Source organism: Topomyia yanbarensis, chromosome 1, assembly GCF_030247195.1.
Source record: "Topomyia yanbarensis strain Yona2022 chromosome 1, ASM3024719v1, whole genome shotgun sequence".
NCBI classification, from domain to species: domain Eukaryota; kingdom Metazoa; phylum Arthropoda; class Insecta; order Diptera; family Culicidae; genus Topomyia; species Topomyia yanbarensis.
Genome location: NC_080670.1, coordinates 64,236,082 through 64,260,000, shown reverse-complemented (window position 1 = coordinate 64,260,000; position 23,919 = coordinate 64,236,082). Strand labels below are relative to the sequence as shown.

At 35.6% G+C, this 23,919-nt stretch overlaps 1 protein-coding gene across 4 annotated transcripts in view; it reads right to left on the bottom strand.

Annotated features, from left to right (window-relative positions):
- The window catches only part of LOC131677816 (aminopeptidase N), an 84,188-nt gene extending 64,409 nt beyond the window's left edge, over nucleotides 1–19,779 (bottom strand). The window contains exons 1-2 of one of the 4 annotated variants that reach the window (XM_058957874.1): nucleotides 19,707–19,779; nucleotides 18,922–19,248 (exon numbers count right to left, since the gene is read on the bottom strand). The gene's annotated coding sequence lies outside the window, so the exon portion shown is untranslated. Of the gene's footprint in view, nucleotides 1–18,921; nucleotides 19,249–19,488 lie in introns of all 4 variants that reach the window. The other 3 variants (XM_058957873.1, XM_058957875.1, XM_058957876.1) reach the window with 3 other exon arrangements.
- Between the last annotated feature and the right edge of the window lie 4,140 nt (nucleotides 19,780–23,919).

Below are 23,919 nucleotides of genomic sequence, written 5' to 3'. Positions count from 1 at the left end.
AACTTTTTGGGAAAGTGTTTTATATTGAAAGGCAAGTTGAGGGCTGTTGAAAATCAATAGTTTTGGACATTTTCAATGCAGAGGGGGGTCCGCCGATGTGTCAAAATGGATTTTTATTCAACTTTTTGGGAAAGTGTTTTATATTGAAAGGCAAGTTGAGGGCTGTTGAAAATCAATAGTTTTGGACATTTACAATGCACAGGGGGTCCGCCGATGCATCAAAATGGATTTTTTTTCAACTTTTCGGGAAAGTGTTTTATATTGAAAGGCAGGTTGAGGGTTGTTGAAAATCAATAGTTTTGAACATTTTCAATGCACAGGGGGGTCCGCCGATGCATCAAAATGGAATTTTTTTGAAGTTTTTGGGAAAGTGTTTTATATTGAAAGGCAAGTTGAGGGCTGTTGAAAATCAATAGTTTTGGACATTTACAATGCACAGGGGGGTCCGCCGATGCATCAAAATTGAATTTTTTTCAACTTTTTGGGAGTGTTTTATATTAAAGGGCAAGTTGAGGGCTGTTAAAAACAATAGTTTTGGACATTTTCAATTAACAGGAGACTCTGTCGAAGTATCTAATTGGGAATGATTTCAACTTTTTGGGAGTGTTTTATAGTGAAGGGCAAGTTGTTGGCAGGTAAAAATCAATTGTTGACATTTTAAATGAGCTTGGGGTCTGTCAATGTATTACAAATATTAAACAGTAGGGGCTTTTGATAATTGTTTAAGCAAAGGAGACAGACCTCAAACAAATTTCCAAAGTAGATTTGTTTTTAAAAAGATGATTTTTTCACTATGTGAAGGACGAGGTTCTATAATTGGCAAAATAGTAAATCCTTTCTGGAGCATATTTTTCTTGTCTTAGAGATGCAAAATTAGCAAAAACCAAAAAATGATTTATTTTAAATTTTGCGCTGGAAGACCCCCTTAAGGGAAATTTTTACGAAATAATCCTTAAGGATTACAAGGCTATGTCTAGGGACGATAGAGGAATATTTTAATAGCTTCGATTTATTAAAAAGAAAGAAAAAATATTAGGGGCGTGCGCCCCGCCGCCGCCGATTGTAGGTAAAAATTAGAGGCGGCGAGGCACCTCTAAAAACTATTTCCCGAACTGACCTGACCATTAAAACGTTTCTGTTGGAAAAGCCTTTGCACTCCGTAACACAATTAAAACTATTTTTAGAAAAAATACTAAAACAAGGTGGTCTAATTCTTAAGGCTCAATATCATCAATATCAAGTATATCATGTAAAGCTTTTTTTCTCGGCTTGCTTTTTTTCATTGTAGGACTTATCGACTCTCCAAAACAAGGTTATTGGATGCGTGATACGCAGTTTTTGAACACATCCTTTTATTTTTACGAGCACTACATTCATTTGCTTCCACACATAAATAACGAGCATAATCCATAACAATAAATCAAGGAGTAAACATGATTCTGTGAAAAAAAAATTTGACGTAAAATAGCCCTTTTGTGGGGGTGACTTTACGCCAATTTTAGCTCTTTAGATTTCACGTTCAATCTTGATTTTCCAAAAGTTCTTTTCAATGACTTTGGAGGTACTTGTGCCATATGTAAAACATCGAACAGTTTCAAATTTGAAGTTGCGTGATCGTAGTTCTTGAGTGTAGTGTACAAAACGTTCTATTTTTGGCGTAAAGTAATCACCGATGACGGTATTTCAAAACCCACTCGTCAAACTCGTTCCAAAAACAAAGATAATTACAAAAATATTGATATCCGTCATTATCCCGACGAACTACTTATGAAAAAAAAAGTTCAACAGACGTATTTTTGGACTCAATACGTTTTTATGTACAACGTATCCAACACTTAAATTTATTTAGCGCAGCTCTGTCTACAAATCAATATAATCCTAACAATAGCAAAACAAACTTTAATTTCGTTTTTACTCTTAATTTACTATAATAAACACTTAATTTACTATTATAAACCGAAGCTGTTAATGTATTCTTCTATAGTCCCTAAACATAGGCTTATAACTTTTTCTGATTCTGTATAAATTTCACTTGAGGAGGTCTTCCAGCACAAAATTAAAAAAAAACTCTAAGGCACGGAAAATATGCTCAAGAAAGGATTTGCACGAATTGGACTTGGTTCGTCTGCTAGAGCTTATCAAACATATGTTAATATGAGGCTGACAAAAACGGGTTAAAAAGCTGATAAAATCAGGGGCTGACAAAATCGGGTTAAAAAGCTGATAAAATCTGGGTAGACAAAATCGGGAGCTGATAAAATCGGGTATTAACTTTATTAACTTTTCTAAGTAACTTGAACAATTTTGAATTGCTCGAAAAATAAAAAAATGGATAACGCAATCTTTAGCCTTAAATTATTGTAGACAAAGGAAAGAGAATTTTCCAAAAAATTCAATTTTGACGCATCGGCGGACCCCCCTGTGCATTGAAAGTGTCCAAAAGTATTGATTTTCAACTACCAACAACTTGTCCATCAATATAAAACACTTTCCCGAAAAGTTGAAAAAAAAATCCATTTTGATGCATCGGCGGCGGCGGATGTCCAAAACTATTGATTTTCAACTACCAACAACTTGTGCTTCAAGATGAAACACTTTCCCGAAAAGTTGAAAAAAAATCCATTTTGGCACATCGGCGGACCCCCCTGTGCATTGAAAATGTTCAAAACTATTGATTTTCAACTACCAACAACTTATCCTTCAATATAACACACTTTCCCGAAAAGTTGAAAAAATTCAATTTTAGCGCATCGGCGGACCCCCTGTGCATTAAAAATGTCCAAAACTATTGATTTTCAACTACCAACAACTTGTCCTTCAATATAAAACACTTTCCCGAAAAGTTAAAAAATTCAATTTTAGCGCATCCGCGGACCCCCTGTGCATTGAAAATGTCCAAAACTATTGATTTTCAACAACCAACGACTTGTCCTTCAATATGAAACACTCCCGAAAAGTTGAAAAAAAATCCATTTTGGCACATCGGCGGACCCCGCTGTGCATTAAAAATGTTCAAAACTATTGATTTTCAACTACCAACAACTTGTCCTTCAATATAACACACTTTCCCGAAAAGTTGAAAAAATTCAATTTTAGCGCATCGGCGGACCCCCTGTGCATTAAAAATGTCCAAAACTATTGATTTTCAACTACCAACAACTTGTCCTTCAATATAAAACACTTTCCCGAAAAGTTAAAAAATTCAATTTTAGCACATCCGCGGACCCCCTGTGCATTGAAAATGTCCAAAACTATTGATTTTCAACAACCAACGACTTGTCCTTCAATATGAAACACTTTCCCGAAAAGTTGAAAAAAATCCATTTTGGCACATCGGCGGACCCCCCTGTGCATTGAAAATGTCCAAAACTATTGTTTTCAACTACCAACAACTTGTCCTTCAATATAAAACACTCCCGAAAAGTTGAAAAAATTCAATTTTAGCGCATCGGCGGACCCCCTGTGCATTAAAAATGTCCAAAACTATTGATTTTCAACTACCAACAACTTGTCCTTCAATATAAAACGCTTTCCCAAAAAGTTAAAAAATTCAATTTTAGCGCATCGGCAGACCCCCTGTGCATTGAAAATGTCCAAAACTATTGATTTTCAACTACCAACGACTTGTCCTTCAATATGAAACACTTTCCCGAAAAGTTGAAAAAAATTCCATTTTGGCACATCGGCGGACCCCCCTGTGCATTGAAAATGTCCAAAACTATTGATTTTCAACTACCAACAACTTGTCCTTCAATATAAAACACTTTCCCGAAAAGTTAAAAAATTCAATTTTAGCGCGTCGGCGGACCCCCCCCCCCTGCATTGAAAATGTCAAAAACTATTGATTTTCAACTACCAACGACTTGTCCTTCAATATGAAACACTTTCCCGAAAAGTTGAAAAAATTCCATTTTGCACATCAGCGGAACCCCCTGTGCATTGAAAATGTCCAAAACTATTGTTTTCAACTACCAACAACTTGTCCTTCAATATAAAACACTTTCCCGAAAAGTTGAAAAAATTCAATTTTAGCGCATCGGCGGACCCCCTGTGCATTAAAAATGTCCAAAACTATTGATTTTCAACTACCAACAACTTGTCCTTCAATATAAAACACTTTCCCGAAAAGTTAAAAAATTCAATTTTAGCGCATCGGCGGACCCCCTGTGCATTGAAAATGTCCAAAACTATTGATTTTCAACTACCAACGACTTGTCCTTCAATATGAAACACTTTCCCGAAAAGTTGAAAAAAATTGCATTTTGGCACATCGGCGGACCCCCCTGTGCATTGAAAATGTCCAAAACTATTGATTTTCAACTACCAACAACTTGTCCTTCAATATAAAACACTTTCCCGAAAAGTTAAAAAATTCAATTTTAGCGCATCGGCGGACCCCCCCCCCTGCATTGAAAATGTCAAAAACTATTGATTTTCAATTACCAACGACTTGTCCTTCAATATGAAACACTTTCCCGAAAAGTTGAAAAAAATTCCATTTTGGCACATCGGCGGACCCCCCCTGTGCATTGAAAATGTCCAAAACTATTGTTTTCAACTACCAACAACTTGTCCTTCAATATAAAACACTTTCCCGAAAAGTTGAAAAAATTCAATTTTAGTGCATCGGCGGACCCCCTGTGCATTAAAAATGTCCAAAACTATTGTTTTCAACTACCAACAACTTGTCCTTCAATATAAAACACTTTCCCGAAAAGTTAAAAAAATCAATTTTAGCGCATCGGCGGACCCCCTGCATTGAAAATGTCCAAAACTATTGATTTTCAACTACCAACGACTTGTCCTTCAATATGAAACACTTTCCCGAAAAGTTGAAAAAAATTCCATTTTGGCACATCGGCGGACCCCCCTGTGCATTGAAAATGTCCAAAACTATTGATTTTCAACTACCAACAACTTGTCCTTCAATATAAAACACTTTCCCGAAAAGTTAAAAAATTCAATTTTAGCGCATCGGCGGACCCCCCCTGCATTGAAAATGTCAAAAACTATTGATTTTCAACTACCAACGACTTGTCCTTCAATATGAAACACTTTCCCGAAAAGTTGAAAAAAATTCCATTTTGGCTCATGGGCGAACCCCCCTGTGCATTGAAAATGTCGAAAACTATTGTTTTCAACTACCAACAACTTGTCCTTCAATATAAAACACTTTCCCGAAAAGTTGAAAAAATTCAATTTTAGCGCATCGGCGGACCCCCTGTGCATTAAAAATGTCCAAAACTATTGATTTTCAACTACCAACAACTTGTCCTTCAATATAAAACACTTTCCCGAAAAGTTAAAAAATTCAATTTTAGCGCATCGGCGGACCCCCCTGCATTGAAAATGTCAAAAACTATTGATTTTCAACTACCAACGACTTGTCCTTCAATATGAAACACTTTCCCGAAAAGTTGAAAAAATTCCATTTTGGCACATCGGCGGACCCCCCTGTGCATTGAAAATGTCCAAAACTATTGTTTTCAACTACCAACAACTTGTCCTTCAATATGAAACACTTTCCCGAAAAGTTGAAAAAAATTCCATTTTGGCACATCGGCGGACCCCCCTGTGCATTGAAAATGTCCAAAACTATTGTTTTCAACTACCAACAACTTGTCCTTCAATATAAAACACTTTCCCAAAAAGTTGAAAAAATTCAATTTTAGCGCATCGGCGGACCCCCCCCCTGCATTGAAAATGTCCAAAACTATTGATTTTCAACTACCAACGACTTGTCCTTCAATATGAAACACTTTCCCGAAAAGTTGAAAAAAAAATCCATTTTGGCACATCGGCGGACCCCCCTGTGCATTGAAAATGTCCAAAACTATTGATTTTCAACTACCAACAACTTGTCCTTCAATATAAAACACATTCCCGAAAAGCTGAAATCGTTAGCATTTGGATTATTTTGCATCCCTACATGTGTGCTGGATCGCTCTCACTCCCAAAATCATTTGGCTAAATCATCATCATAAGGAGTTTCTTACAATAATCATGTACAATACCATCAACCCTGATTTTGCATCTTTTCTATCGTACCTGATTTTCTCAACTTCACAATCCTGATCAAAAAAAAAATCATAATCAGGCCGTGATCACAGGCGGTGATTTTGTTGCAATGATTTTTTGCTAGCACATTATCGCTTCAGAGAAAATCACTAGCGATTTTTTATGGTTGTGATCATAGCACTGCATGATCAGCAGTGATAATTATCACTGATGATTTTTGATTTTCGGTGATTTTCCCAGCACTGACCTTAAGTAATGTGAAACGCATTATCCAATGTGTTTTTGTTGCGAAACATTATGTTTTGTAGAAGCTGTGGACGATATAGTGTTTTTGAGCATAATTTGTAAATCTTCTTAATTTCAAACATTTTGTGTTATTTAAGGTGGTTTTCAGTCTATTTCCCGAACGATTATATTTTTCGGTAGTGCGTGAAAAGAGGCTTCAGCATTCGTATAGATATTATGCATATTCATACCCAAAAGTAATTTTTTAAATCCTTTTTTATAAAATATGCGGTTGGGGTAAGTTGGCGGTAGCACACACGGGGCAAGTAGGCAGTACTATTAATAGTGCAAAAATAGTCATCAAATATTTTTATTTCTGGAATTCACTTCAAAGTAAGAGAAACTTTTTCTTGTGTCTCTCGTCAATGAAGTGGACAATTATTTCAGCCAAACGCCTGAAGAATTTCGAAAATTTGCTTTTGAATATGGAGTACGCGTCGAAGTCAAAATGACAGGGTATTGAGACTGAAATATAATGAAATATGTCGAATACTATACAGTTTTATTGAAATGACAATCGGCACATTCCATATGGACCACTTATGTGATTGTATTTCTATTGAATTGCTTATTTTCTGGCAGTCCGCCAACTTACCCCATGCATACCGCCAACTTATCCCGAGGCTGGGGTAAGTTGGCGGCTTTCCCGCGTTACTTTTTTTTTCCTCTAGAAATGAAGACAACGTATCAAATATTTTAATAAAATTCAAAGATGTTGCCAACAGTCTACCCTTTCATGCAACGCGTTCTATTTTGCAAGATCTACCAAAGTCAAAGCAGTAAAAAATGAAAACTGAAAACACCGCCAACTAGCCCCGGTCTCCCCTATAATAACAAAATGCACTTCACTATCACAACAGATACTAGTCTTTCGACTACGACTTATAGCCTACTTTAGTATTTGTGTCCCCAGACCGGAGACCTTTTCTATATCCTAGGTGATTGAAAAAGCACCCTTAAAATTTTTTCTACTCTTCCTTGGTTTAGCTTTGATGATACACCAATATATTTCGATTGGCCGGAATTCCGGACAGTTTGGGGGGTTAATCGTATTCTCAAAAACGTTTACACCGTTATCGCGATACAACTGTAGCGCTTTATTACTGTGGGGCTAAGAATTAAAAATTACACATCTTCGCTATGAAAGCAGGTTGGCCTACTGGAAATTTAAATAAATCTTTCCTTTCTGGGCTTTAAAAATGTATGCCTGTAGTGTTGTCAATGGTGGTATTGATCAAGAATATGTTGACAATTGATCAGTGTTAAGTCAGACCGAACTAAGTCGCAAAATATCAAAAAGCTTCTTCCTACATTCCACTATTGCCAGAATTGTAATATGTTACAATAAGCATGAATTATAGCAAAAATAGTTTTCGAATTACAATGTAAAGGATGCTGCTATTCAAACTTCAAACTCGTTTTTATCGAAATCAATATAATGACACTTAGTCCGGTCTGACTTCACACCGACCAATTTTGATACTGATCTAGATTAGGCGAAATTTATCTATCTTATCTATTCTATCTTTCGACAAAAATTGTGTGTCCGGATTCTAATCAAAGTAAGCTTGTTGAGTTGCCCATGCGTGAGCTTGAAGCCTTCTATCATGTAATTACAATCGCGACCGAAGGATTTCATTGTAATCTGTAAGTTTGTGGTAGAAATTAATACTATCGCCATATCCAGTTATGGAAGCTAATCTACATATAGGTATCCACATATCTGCTTGTACGATTACGTAATATTGCATTTATCGCAACCTGCACTGCAGCTGTCGAAGCGGAAGGAAAAGTTGAAAACAGGATCACACTGGCGTGTATTTAGCATGCATGAAAAAGATCAATCATTAATGAACATATTGTCGATTAGCATGCTTGCTTATATTTTTTAGTAAGTTGTGAACAAACTTATAATTTGTAGCCTAGGAAAGTTTTTTTTCCTTATACGAGAGCAAATGAAGGTCACGTCATCTGCTACATCGTTCATTTGTGCGAAGAAATGATTTGAACAAGTCATTAGCGAGTAAACACGACAAAGCACCCGAAGCCCCAACGGGCAGACAAATCACAAATAATCAAATCATTTACAAAAATTATATACTTCGAATACAATGCATTGAAGATTTTAACGCCAAAGTGGTAAAAGTCGTAGTGGCATGACCACGAAAAGGGATAAACTTGATGAAGTTGGATGAGTTTAACGAAGTTATTGGATATGAACGATGAAATTAATAGTGTTCAAAACAACAGCATAGTACTCTAATAATTATTATTCATGATTACTGAATGTGTATAAAAATTCCATGAAACACATAATATCTAAAATTCAACATCGTATCCAGATCGAAAATTTTGACAAAAGAACATCATTCAAAACACTTTCCGTCCGAGCAAATTACCCAATCCAATTTTCGATATTTTATAGACTGATTGATTATTTGAAATGCTATATATAATTGATTATTGGAAATGCAATATATAATATTAAAAATTTAACGAAATAATCCTATTTTAATCCGCTTAGACAAAGATCTGCACTATTTTTGAACAACTTTTAAATGAAGCTATAACCTTCCTCGGTGGACTATTTTTCAACATTTATGACGCTAGTGTTTTTTTTAGCAAACCCCAGTCCTCCGTGATGTCTAAGAAAAGTAGCCAATTCAAAGTGCGCTATGCTCTAATTATCCTTAGTGGAGAAAAATGTAGGTAATTTTTTCCCCACTAAGGAGAAAATTGTTCAAAACCACTTTTGCGCGTTAAGAGCACAAAACCTAAGGCCAAATTATTTATGGAATTTGCGTTTCGACTTCGTCTCATCAGAATTCGATAAAAACTTAGTGGGTGTCCGGCCATTAGGCCGAATGCCGTTAGGCCGGAATTCATTCATTCGGAATTCATTAGGCCGAATGGACATTAACCCCGACTGGATATTAGGCCGAGTGGGAAGTATTCGAATGCACAATGTGTGGAATGGGCATTAGGTCGAAGACCAAGAAGCCTGGTAAGCTTTCGGGAATTCTCGGTTATTATTAGCTTTGCTTGCTTCTCAATTATTTGCTTATGTCCTTCTTTATATCATAAGCTAAACATTCTAGCCAGACCTATTAGATAATTGTCAGTTTTATTATTTTGGGATGTAACAAAGTTTTAAATGCGACAAGTTATTGAAAATACGTACACGTAACAATAAAAATTATTAACCTGGAGCAGAAATAAACTTTCGGTGTTCAGTTTTCGGATAAAACAATATAAGGTATTGAACCCATTTCAACCATACTTATATTGTAGCAGTTTTGTTTTCATTGGATTCATCTTTTCGTTTCTCTAATAATTTCATATTCCTCATGAAAGTTTGTTTATTTCACAGTAAGTAAGTAAGTAGTACGTAATCTTACATTTACATTTCTTATGAACGAAGTAATAATATCGATACCATTGTATGAGCAGTTCATCGATTGTAGGCCAATTAATTTTCAAAGACGTATAGTGTTGCTTATTAAACAGCTTCAGCGAATTCCAAATTTGATTTTTGGCGTGCTTACATGCAACCGGCCGGCGTTTCTATATACGGGAAATGCTGAATTAAATCATAATTCCATTTTGAGTCTTCTTCATGCCTGTAGTACCACTGCCAGCAACGAAACGCAAAACGGTTTATCGGTTATACGAGTTAAATTGTAATTGATTTATTTGATAAAGTAAAATAAAAAAATAATGGCTCGGCATTTCTCGTTAGATCGCATGCCACGTGCCTGTCTTTAATCAAGCGAGCCGCGTCAATATATTCAACCGCTTCAAACTTTAGCACCGCCGCTCCATCAATAGTGCAATGAGCTGTGATCAAAAAAACCAAACGCATACTACTTGCTCAAAGATACGTGTGTACGGGGTTATATACAATTGCGTGGTGAGAAAGTGAGCTAAGTTCGTGATTTTTTAAAGGGTTTTATGCAATTTTTATTTTAAAAAAAAGAAAGACAGTTCATTACTAGCACTATCGAAGATAGAAAAAACAAGTTGAATTTAAAAAAATATTCGAGGTTGTCGGAGTTATGGCCCATCCCCCGAAGCGTGTTTTTGGCAGAGGCTTGCAATGAACGCTCTTCAAGACGAACCGCTCAACTGAAATCCAAAAACTAAAAATATTATTGAAGAAAAATGTATTGTGGTGTACTTGAACGGATCGGTTTCCCAATAAAAATATTGTTTCTTGCAAAAAAAACATGTTGACCAAAAAATTGAGTTTTGTGGTATTCAAAATTTTAAATAAAAATTCATTGCAAGGAATCGAAAATTTGGTAATGAAAAAGGAACCGTTAAAGCACATAATACTAAAAATATAAACAATCCAAAACATTTTTTTGAAAATCGGATGAATAGTTTTTCAAATATCACATTCACCGTAACGGTACTTTTCCAAAAATTTCATTCCGAGATAATTCCGTTTAAAGTTTTGTGTTTACTTCATTCGTGGAAGAACCAGCGCGCTGCAAACGGCTCTAATTTAAAATCTAGTGCTCCGATCTGTACAAATAATTTCGCACGGATATTTTCCAAAGCATGTCCTTTAAGAATATTATATAATTTATTTTTTTTTCGATTTTTTTTTGAGTTCGAACTTTGTATTTAATCGCTTAAACAATAAGCGTATCTGCAATGTGTATGTGCTGAAAGTTGAACGCGAATGCGTCAGGCGGCGACACCTTCACAACAAATAACAATAAGTTGGTCATTTTTTGTTAGGGGAAACTTTGCCACTGTCGCAGTGGTCCCCACTCCCAGGTCGCCACTATTCAGGTTATCTTGGGTGGCTGTCCATGTTTGCTCTACACGTTACAAATTGACCGAATCCAATGTAGTTGGAAGCGAGTTGTTTGTTTGTCTACATGTGTAATTTGTTAATAAATTTATGCAATTGTATATCTTTTACTCTACCATATTTTTTACCATCTTCAAAGCGAAAGGAAACAGTGTTCGAATGCCAATCTGCTGTTGCAGTATGGTAGACATTTGCTTACTCGCTCTTGAGCAATAATTATTTAAAAATGTTCTGATACATTATGCATATGAGCCCACGTCCGATTTATTTATGAACTAATGAAGTTTACAAAATGGAACATTTTTCAATAACTGATAATTCGTAGACTATTCGATGTATTGATGGATACATTAGGGATTTTATATATTTATATTGCGTTTTGTGTGAGTTCACCACAAAAAAAATTAATTTTTTTTTGTTATTAATCTATGAATAATACAATTGATACAAACTAATAGAATATTTCAGTTTGTCTTCACATCTCGCCCTGAGCAGAAGCAAAAAATCGTCCCGCGCAAGTGAAACAGTCAATTCTACCTAAGAATCAATCGGTGCCTATCACACAAGCAGTCCATATAACAATAGCCTATACCTACTGTGCGATTTAGTGATGAGTGACGGTGCCCAGCAAAAAGCAAAACCAAAAAGCAAAAGCCATTCGGGAAGTGGAACAGTTATTAAAAGTGCAGATGAAACTCAATCTGGCTGAAGTGAAAACCCTACAAATGCATCATATCAAACATTGCGTGCTGATTTCGTTCAACAACATTAACCAAGCTGAGTCATTCGCCTCGCGAAACAACATGCAGCACACCGCCGAATGCGGCAATGTTAAATATAGCATTCCCGTATACATCGAGAACGGCGCTGTAGAAGTTCGTGTCCATGATTTGGCTACGCGTACCCCTGACGGCGTGATTAAAAAATGCTTGCAAAAATACGGAGAAGTAGACTCCGTTACACATGAGACTTGGAGGAATTTTTTCCCGGGCATCCCTAACGGTGTTCGTGTGGTGAGAATGCGTGTGACCAAGCCAATTCCCTCATACATAACCGTCACAGCGTTAGGAAGTGACGATGTTCTCATTCATCAAACATCACTAGTCACGTACCCAGGGCAAATTCCTACAGGCCAGTTCTGCACGAAGAAGCTGCACCTCGGAAAACCTTGCGTAGAAACTGTTAAGGAAAACTTAACCAATCCAACTGAAATCAGCCCAGAACCATCTTACGCTAAACCACTAACAGCTGCAAAACCAACATCTTCGGATCAAGCACCAACAACCAGCAACAACAACAACGAAACGAATGCCGAAAAATACGAACATACAATGACGACCGATAAGAGTAAGACACAAACTGGAACATCTGACCGCGAGCAGCAGGAAAGTAGTACGGATGAGGACATGGACATGAACGACAACGCAAAAGAAGACAAACGGATCGAACCTCAAATGGCAGTGGACAACACTGGCAATATTTCGCCCCCTAGAAAAAGGATCTCAACACGCAGCAAAAAGCTGCGTCTAAACGAGACAAAAAACTTAACATAGTTGTTATTTTTTATTTATTGTAAAAAACGAACAATCGGCCTCGTTGAGCTACCGCATTTGGGCCTAAATAAATTTAATAATTATAAAAAAAATAATAGAATATTTTTAAGCTTGATAGAATTTTCATTTTTTTTAATTTTAAATCATGTTGAAGATTGTATGAATACTTCAGATTATTTAGTCTAATTTCCCTTAAAGGGGTCTTTCCCTGCTAAATTTAAAAAAAACGGAATTTTTATTTTTGCATATTTTTTGCAACTTTAAGATAGGAAAGAAATTCTCAAGAAAGGATTTACTCGGATTTGGTTTGGATCGTCTGCTAGATCCCGTAAAGCGGATTTTCAGGTAAGGCTGGCAAAATCGGGGGCAGACAAAATGGAATGGCTGATCCAATTGGAGCTTCACTGTATTTTTTAAATTTTACCCTACAATAAATTCTGTCTATGAATTTTAATCAGTGTAGAAGGCAAAGTTCCGCAATGGGGTGTGGTACCTAAAAAAACTGATTCACTTATTCAGCATTATTATTTGCGTCAGAGTTTTGGCCTGCCTTGCCATTATTCACGTTGTCTCTGTTATCAAAATGAGTCGAAAGCTCACAATTGTCTAGTTAGGCAGCCAATTTTGCCCTCTAGAGGTGAGCATTTTACACTGCCGGGGGCAAGGTCACCAGAAGTGTGCAGCCAGTATCGCAATCTAGGAAAGGATTTTTGAAGAGATGGTTGCGCTTTTTAATCTCGAATTGAATGGGTAAGTAAGCTAAACTAGAATATTGAGCAACATAGCGCAAACCAGATATTTTTTTTCGAATGATGCACACAAAAGTTAATGCCGGAAAACACTTACTATTAAAGTTTTCTTTTGGCGATCTTGCGAGTTAATAATAAACTTCCATTTAATAATGCAACAATTGAACAACACTTTCCAAAATTTCAATTTCTTCCAAAATTTTTCATGCATTTAGCTAATTTAATTGACACGTATTTTTTGTTTTGGCTGAATGATATATAAGTTCTGAGTTTTTGAACTTTTGAAGATTATAGAATTGAACAGTTTTCAATCACCCATAACTCGGAAACTATTCGATGTACGGAAAAAAAATAAAAAGGTTGCGTATTTGCATATCCTTGCCGGAAAAATTTACAAAATGTTTGTTTCTTTAATAGCTTATATATTCTGCAATTTCTAATAAACAAATTGAGCTTTTTTGCTAATTTTTTCTCTAAATATAAAGAAATACGCTAAAAAGATTGTATAAAAATTTTGAAGTGGATTTTAAAACATTACAATCATAACATTAAAAGGCGAAATTTTGCATTAAATGTCCAGTATTAGATCTGTTATAATTGAAATATCTCGTAAAGTACTTCGAAATTCATTCTGAATTTTTTACACAATATGCTTTTGCTAACTAAAAAATTGTAACGTGCCGGGCCTCTTAGACCCGCTTGCCTTTTTGAGGGTTAATTATATTATTAACCCTCAAAAAGGCAAGCGGGTCTAAGAGGCCCGGCACGTTACAATTTTTTAGTTACAAAAAAATGTGTATGCAGTATAAGCTCGGGCATGGAGATTTTGATAAGGAGCTTTGAAATCTATAACAAAAATAAAGAATTGTGAAATTTTCATCTATGGAGTGATGCGCAGCTATGTTTGAATTTTTTACATGCACAAAAAGGCAAGCCGGGCCTGGCAGGCCCGGTGTGCATGCAATATTTACTAGGAATACCACGAGTTTTTTACATTAATATTTATCTGAAAAAAACATTTTGATGAGTTCATTTTCATATTAGCAGGAATTTTTTTCATGTTTTGATTGATTTTATATTTTTGCCTTTTCTTATAAGAATTTTTTTTTGAAAGTTTGAGCGAATTCTATACATTTCTTTTATAAGAAATGTAAAATAGCATACGATAATGACGTGTGTCATATTTTTTTGGGTAAATACTTTTATTTCACCCACTGTGGTCTACTTGACAATTATATGGATACAACATAACCTAACTCTGTCGTTATTGTCTATTTTTGTTGTCTATTCTTTGTGTTATAGTTGTCGTAATTATTCAAATTGTAGGATCTAAAAGCAACAAAAAAAATGAAATGGCTATAAGATGTCCATGTTTTCAATCGTCTCAAAGAATCTGAAATAATGTAAGAAATTCGAGCAAATTTAACAGCAGACGATTCAGAAACTGATTTGCAAAGCGAGGAAGAAGATGTGAATGATATTGCTTCCGACGATGAATCTGATGCAGACTCGGAAGAAAAATCTGAATATGTAGGGGAGACTGAGGAGACTTGATCCCCTTTTTTATTTTTCAATCCTACTCCGTGGAATGATACAAAAACTATGTATTTTTTGTAGTTTTATATTGTTTCTAGGGTTGACTGATAATCATAAAAAAATTACATGGAAATATTATACTAGACATGAGCTATGAGCATTTTTGGAAAACGACAAAAAACTGAAAAATTCTTTGATTAGTGGAGACTCGATCCCTAATTTGGGGACACTTGATTATTTTTTGAAAACGTGTTTAAAAGAGCATGTAGGGTAATAAGCCTATTTTTATCCTTTTTCTATTATCATCCTACCTATCTGAAGTCTTTGGTTAGAGCAGCGTCTGCCATCTTTGCTCAACGCATTGGCTCAAACGGTGTTGCGATAATTGGGGTACTCGATTAGAGTTTTTGCTGCGCTCAAACAGAAGATTTTCACCATTCTCAAGACAATTTTGTTATTATATTGGCTCTTAATAAGAGGCGAATGACCTTAAGGCTAAAACCTCTATAACCGAAATAAAAAATGGCTCCTAATAAAAAAGCAAAGAAGCTGAAATAATAAAATTAATAATGAAATAATGTGGTACCCTCACTAATAGGACAAAAATAGGTACCTAACCCCATTCAATGTTATAAATGTATTGTGGTATTGATTACATTGTTGTGATTACATATTACTATTTTTGTTACTACATATTACGCATCTCTCACAAGATTTTTTTTACGAAATCCCCAAATCTCTGTGCAATGTCGTTATTATGGTTGAGAAACGTCAAATGTGGGATGCATGGTTGCTACGTATACTGTAGTAAACAATTTCAGTTAAGTTTCTGTACGATGAAGCGTTCATTTTTGACAGTATTTTTTTGTTATTTTATGGCAACAATGACTTCAATTGTTTTGGTGTGAATTTGGTTATTTTCAGTGGTGTGTATGAAGCATGGCGAAGGGGATCAAATCTCCACAAATTTGAAGGGATCAAGTGAACCCATAGCATCTATTTCAGCAAACTTTAGTACAAGTATAGTTGAACAAAAAAATCAGCTCAATCATAACGTATTCATATAATTGACATTCTCCTGTAATTCTGTATGCAAAAATATAGTATGTAGTGGGTGACTTTATCAATTGTATAAAAGTTTGAAAAATTATAAAATAAATCTTCTTCAGTTCTTCCGAGATTTTTTTTCTTTGAATCGGTAAAAATTCGATAACACATGTCCAATTTATTTTTTTGTATTAAAGAAACTTATGTTTAGATAAAACTGCGCAACTTTCTAGTATATTTGATTAATGTATTCTGATCCGCCTTCGAGTTACAATGATGGGATCAAGTCTCCCCGGGGATCAAGTCTCCTCAGTCTCCCCTACTCCGGTTATGCATCAGAAGAAATTAATAGCAACCCAGAAACATTTATTGGTCGTGTCCAAACGAAATGGAGCTCAGAACCAATCGACAGTCAACGTGATCATTTTTTTTATTTCGATTATAGAGGTTTTAACCTTAAGGTCATTCGCCTCTTCGGGTTAGAAAAATCTCTTAAGAAAAATTTCTAACCCTATGTGCGGGGTCGGGAATTGAACCTAGGTGCGCTGCGTACAAGGCAATCGATTTACCAACTACGCTACGCCCACCCCCAACGTGATCTTCCGAGTACTCACCTTTTGGAAAAACTGATCTTTTTACATCTATCGCCTTATACGCTGAAATCGGGATTTGCTGCGTGTTCGTACTCATCATCCTGTAATTCCGGAATCGGAAGTCGGATCAATTAGAAATTCAACAGCAGCCAATGGGAATGATGTACCTTTCATTGGAAATCAAGTTTATAAAAATCGGTAAAGAATTCGTTGAGAAATAGGTATGACATTATCTTAGGAACTTGGTAAGTTCCTCCGGGGCATCAAGAACCGCCATAGCTGGCCAATGTGGTCGAAGTGCCTTCGGTGGGTCATTAATGATCTAGACATGCAAAGCCAAGTAATACTGCACATATTTTAATATATATATATATATATATATATATATATATATATATATATATATATATATATATATATATATATATATATATATATATATATATATATATATATATATATATATATATATATATATATATATATATATATATATATATATATATATATATATATATATATATATATATATATATATATATATATATATATATATATATATTGCATCATTTGGACATCATGGTGGTATCAGTTTCTATGGAAATTTGCTGTGTGATTGTACTCTTCAACACGTAACTCCAGAACCGAAATTCGGATCAATTAAAAAGTCAATAGCGACCGATGGGAAGGCTGTACCTTTCATTTGAGACTAAATTTGTACAAATCGGTCCAGCCACCTCTGAAAAAATCGGTGAGATTGTTTGCCACACACATACATCCATACATACATACACACATACACACATACACACACACATACAAACATTTTACGATCTCGACGAACTGAGTCGAATGGTATGAGGGTCTCGGTTAAAAAGTCGAAATTTCGACCGATTGTATAACCTTTCTATATGCCAACGGCAAAAAGGAGCTTGAATTTAGACGGGCCTAAGAGGCCTGGTTTGCCCTTTAATGTTAGGATTTTAGCTTGCCTTCACAAGGGTTAAAAAGATTCTAAACAAAAAAATAAAACTGTCCAGCCCTAGAAATTTAATTGGCTTAGCATGATTCTTAAAATTTTAAGAAAAAATAGCAAAAAATCGGCTTAATTTCGTGAATTTTTCTGGTAAGGTTATGCAAATACCAATTTTTCCCAAACATCGTATAGGTTCCGAGTTATCAATGATTGAAAACTATCAAATTTTATAAACTTCAAAAGTTCAAAAATTCATAACTTGAAAAAATATGATTCGGCAAAAAAAAATTTTGGAAGGAATTAAAATTTTGGTTGTAAATCTGACGTGCAATGTCCCATATGTGTGTGTAATATATATGGTTTATGTAAATTAATGAACACAAATATAAGAAAATATAATAAAATAAATTAAAGAAAATAAAATAAAAACGATCTCACCATAATGAATTTCCCACGTCGTTCTTGAACTGTATCGAAACATATTCAGTTCCTTGCTCGTCTGGATAAGCAAGTATTTACAAAATTTTCGTTAACAGAATGGCCCTGACGTGCAATGTCCCATATGTTCAAAAATACGCAAAAGATCATTTATTTCTCTTGATTCTTTTGAAATATCCTTAAAGACCACCTTTTTATGAGCCACTGACGAGGGGACCCCCTTAAATCTAGATCAAAAGCAAGACATCGACTGTTTGATCTAGACTCGTAATCAGGTGCCTGGTTTGGTTTGATTCCGATCCGGGACTTACTCCAAATCGGGTATCAAATCCAAAACCGGGAACAGTCAGTCTAGTTTAATGTTTCGTAGCACATGTGTGTGATTGTTTGTCGTTCGTCGACTTTAGTGCATAGTTATGTATAATCTTCGCAAAGTTGTTGAAATTAACAACTTGGAAATGATTGAGATTTTTAGCAAATAGCACATAATACTTGTTTTGTAGCCTAATGGTCCGCATCATAAAATAGTCAATGAATGAATAGCACTTAAATTAGCGTCACATCAAAAACTTCTCAATAGCCAATTTTGTTGTATTTTACATAAGTACAAACTCAACTTCAAGGTAAACATCAATCAATCGTTGTCATACTACTACTAATTATATCAACGAGAACGAGTAGAACTAGCCGAATGAAATCTATTTTCAGATGCCGCGATCACTGTAATTCAGCACAAAATAAAGAAATTGAATTCGATTCTCGCTTTCCCATTCCGTGCCCGAGCACATAGTAGTATAAACAGAATGTAGTTTTCTCAAGTTTAATTAGGGACCGTCCATACTATCCATGCAGTTTCGAACCAATAAAATGTCTGAAGAACCCTTTTCATTCCTTTTCGTCTTACCTCTAGCCGTCTTTGCGGACTATTGCAACGGTTTTTTTTCCTTGTTATGAACGCGAAGCAAAAACTCACTAGGATCCAATCCAACACTATGTATTGCTATTTCTCACTGATTACAGAGCTGTAGCTAATTGATGATGATGGATTAAGTCTCCTTCGGAATTGTCATGCAGCAAACTATATTCTGCAGGGAGTCGCTTGTCGTTGATTGAGATATGATAACTCTTGTATGCATCAATTCTAATTTACACTTTCATTTCTTCAAGGATGCGCAATTTGTCTTTCAGGCGATGGTTCCACTTTTGCATCTTATACTAAGACAAGCAGTTTCTACTCATCAGTAGATTTGGATATTAGATAACTCAAGCGCACTTATTTTAAATAACCCTAAGCAACAATGAAAGTCTTTCTTTACTTAGTTTTTCTTTTTTTAAGAACTCGATCGCACTTAAGTGTGCGCTTCGGGAGACTCTCACTATCACTTAGGTCTATCTCAAAATGTATGCTACAACTATGAAACTCGTAACATCTGATCTATCCACAGGCACAGACAGTTTTATGGAATTGCACCTTTAACTTGTTCTTCTAATTCGATTAGCCTGATCAAATATAAGTGGAGTGGTGATGATAACGTTACACTATTCCATCAACCATCTACGTATCGTATAAAGCTCATTTTCTTAGCATATTCGATTTGTTCTAAACTCTTGAGGCACAAAAAATACTCCGTTGCATTTATATCAAAATGGTAAATTATTTTATCTAACTGATAAAATAACTTGAACTACTTTTCAAAATTCAAAAACTTTTCTCGCAGCAACTTCACTCCTAGAACATAACCGTTCCGTGCCGGGTCTCGCGTGCAACTGTTTTGTTTCGTACTTCTAAGCGGCAAATTCACCCCATTCAATTTTAATTCGTATAATAGTGAAAGCTCTCTCATTTTCTACTTGATGGAGGTTGATTTTGGTATACCGCCTGTAAACACAAGACAGTTCCATGTAGACAGGGGATTCGCAGAGCATGGGACAAATATCGGATTATAGCTACATGCGAATCATCGAACGAGTATTTGAGAGTGCATCTTGTGTACACGCGCTTGCAGCCAGTGAGCTTTTGCCATACACATTCATTTAATTGAGAGCGGGAAGTTTCAAGCCAGCACACATTCACGAAGTATTTTGTTAGTTGATTTGAATGTATACGTCCATTCTCATAGCTTGGTGCTTTTTCAAACACGAAATAAATATTTAATGCAACAGGTTTTTGAACACATCAATTTCCCTTACCATGCTGTAGCATATAAATTCGATTTTTTATTGTACGAATACAGTGAAAACCAGATTATATAACCATCCGATTTTATCTTACCCCGATTTTATCAGCATTTTGACCCGATTTTTTTAGCCTTACATGAAAATTTATAGTTGGTAGTTTGATGGGCTCTAGCAGACGAACCAAGTTAATTTCGAGTAAATCCTTAGCATATTATCTTAGAGAATCTTAGAGATCCGAAATATGTAAAAATAAAATTTTTAATTTTTTTTGAATTTTTCACTTCAGTCCCCCTTAAGGGAAATTTAAATTAAATAATCATGAAAGGTTATGAGGCTATATCTAGGGACTAAAGACGAATATTTTAAGAGCTTCGGTTTATTGAAATGAAAGAAAAATATGTCCCGATTTTATCAATGTCCCCGTTTTATCAGCCTAAAATTCACCAAGGGGCTGATAAAAACGTGTCTTTACTGTAATACATGTATGCCGAACAAACGTTAAAAAATTATCCACATTATTTCGAACAACCGTGCCAGGCCCGTGCGCAAGATATCATTGTCTAAAGAAATTTCATTGTAGAGAGATGTAAGTCGTAATGTTCGGCATCTCTAAATCGGTTCGCGTCTAAGCAGGTGACGTTATTTGCAGCTAACGTGAGCAGGTCAGTTTATACCACGAAGGTTGCACAGTAAGCAAGAAACAGCATTAATGGAAAAAAAAATCGACCGATTAACACAAAATAAAAAGAGCAAGAGCACAATACCTCATGAAGTAATGTCCAACGGTGGCACCGGAAGGATGAGGATTGGGAGGAAGGAAGAAGAGGTTTAGGTTTAGTCGGTATGCTTACTACAAACCACCATAGCAAGATTGCGACATTACCATGAGTCAGTAAGCGATGGTTGCTGATCGGGATAACAGATATTGTCCCAATTTGTTGAGCCAAATCGACACAAGACTCAGCCTCCCGGGACTCGGAAAAAACTTCAACGTTTGAGGGCTTTTTTACCATCCTTATATAAGGAACGAAAAAAAAAATCAAAACCCCTCCCTTGAGAGTTTTCTGCGCACGGGCCGTGCAGAAATATAAAAAATAAGAATATAAAAACCTAAGAAATGTCATTCAACTTATAGATCCATTAATCCTAGTTGGGCATGAGAAATAATAGCTCTTAGGGACCATCCATAAATCACGTAGCATTATATGGGGGAGGGGGGAGTTTTGTATTTTGTGATGATGTGTGACGACAGGGGGGGGTAGGGGTCATGTAATGCTACGTAGCTTTTTAAAGGGGAATAGGGGTTGACCTGACGTCACGACAATCTTACCCGTTTTATCTAACTCATATTGTTTTTTTCTTTTAATTTTTTACGTGGAAAAAGAGGGAGAGTGGGTTACCGTCAATTACCAGGAGGGGTTTTTTAGAAGTTTGTGACGAAAAGCTACGATGGGGGAGGGGGTGTTAAAAATCACTCAAGAAATGCTACGTCATTTATGGAATTCTGACATATTATGCAAAAGTTTAAACGTTAGCTGAATACTTTCATAATAAATATGTAATGTGGAGATTTGTGGCTTGCCATATCGTTTGATGAGAGGGGAGTAAAAGGTAGGAAAATAGAAAATTAGAACACTATACAATCACAACACAAAACAGTAAACAGCTTGGATTCTCCACTCCCGAAAGAATAATGAATCCTAATGATAAAACCTACAGTTCCTTGTAGCATTGAGTTCCCACATAAATGTGTACCATATGCCAACCATTTCATCAAATGCTTAAAAACCATTTCCAATGTGTTTCGCTCAACAATAGAACAACCAACGCCAGGTATAATATCGAACATAACCATTAGGGGCCGTTCATAAACCCCGTAGACTCATAGGGGAACGGGCGAGTCTAGCAAAAGTCTACGTTTGTCAACGAGAGGGGGTGGGGTATTTTCGAAAGTCTATGTAAACTCAGATTTTTTGTTATTCTCGTATTACTAATTATAAACAAGATTTAAAGAGAATTGCTTTTAATATCACCTGAGGACCAATGTAGAGTACCGTACAAAGTACGGGAATTCCGATTAACAAACGGCAGACCAATAAACACGCGGACCTGAGTTTATATGAAAAGGACTTTAATGTTTCCTTTTGTGTGAACATGAAGCACGAAACTATAATTTTCTGTGCAGCAATGTTGCCTCTTGAATTGATCTAATTGAGGGGCGCGCTGATTTGAGCGTTTCTGTGAGTTCTGGCATTGTCCCATATAATATGTGGGGTTATAAGAAATGTCTCATCACACTATTAGGTGGGTTAAAAGTCTCATCCACCCTCTTCAGATCCACCCCTCTCTCATCCCAATCGCCTTCACCCAGTAGGCATTCCACAATAGGTGGGCGTGTGGTTCCGTGTGTTTATTTGCAGTGTAATATTGCTATGTCCATATGTTACCATGTGTCTCCGTTGCTATGCTCGTGTTATTTGGTTCAATAGCAACGACATAACGATTTTCCTCATTCGATCACTGGTACTAGTAAAAGTAAAAACTATTGGAATATCGCTGAGCATGTTGGGTGATTCTCCAAGTTTGGCAGTAATTCACAATGGCGATCCATGCCAGGAAGCTGAATTATCAGCAGATAAAGCACAATTTATTCAGGTTCGGTTGTGAGCCATTCACCCCCTTCACACACACCCGCATGATAAAATCAGCTAGCTGAATGACAACATTGAGCTGATGCTGCATTATAATCGTCAGACAGCCTTAGTTGATTATAGAATTAGGGATTTTTTATAAAATTATTTATTGTATATATTATTTTCGCTTCAGGTAGTTGATATTCGAGCTTGTAGAATCCCTTAAGCGTCTCATATACGAGTTCCGATCACTGAAAAAAATCCAAACGTTAATTCTATTTGCTTCAAACCGCTTAAAATTCATATGAAGAAGAAATGCTATTATTATCACGCGCACACATACCTTCTATGTGTCAACTGTATAAACTATGTATGCACACACATAAGTTATATGTGCATGTTGTTATAGAATGGGGTTTTATGTGCCTAATAGTTATGAAATGTGAATGTAAGATTAATATTTCTTATAAATACACACATTGCACTATGGTCCCAAAGCTGTATTTAGGAAGACAAAACTGTTTGCGCCAAAACCGTTGGTTTTAGATATATAATACCTTCGGCAAACTTTGTTAGTACTTTCTTGCCGATTTTTTTATATTAGTTGAATTAGGGTGGTCCTTGTGGTTAGGGTGTTCAAAGTATCAACTTCTTAAATATGTAAAATTCAGCTACATAATGTTCTACAAAGTTATAAATCAATCAAATTGAAGCAACTTTTCTGAATTAACTATGTGGCTATCTCTAATGGTTCATGTGCTATGATTTTTGCAATATTTAAGGTAGGGTGGCTCTTTAAAAATTGGTTTTCTATTAATATCTTTTTATGTGTTAATTTATCGCTAATACTTTGTTCTAGAGAATTTTAGAACTTTTGTAAATACACATTTTTGCCGAAGCAATAAAGTTTCTATCTCTTTTGTTTGCATAGTTACAGGCGATTTTCAAAGCAAAAATGATTTTTTTCAAAGCTATATATCTTCCAACATTGCAAATGGATTTTCAATCTTTTAGTTTCATTTGAATGATTGAAACTTTTGTAGTTTTTGGTGAAAAAACTGCGAGAGCGTTATTTCTGTAAAATAAATAAT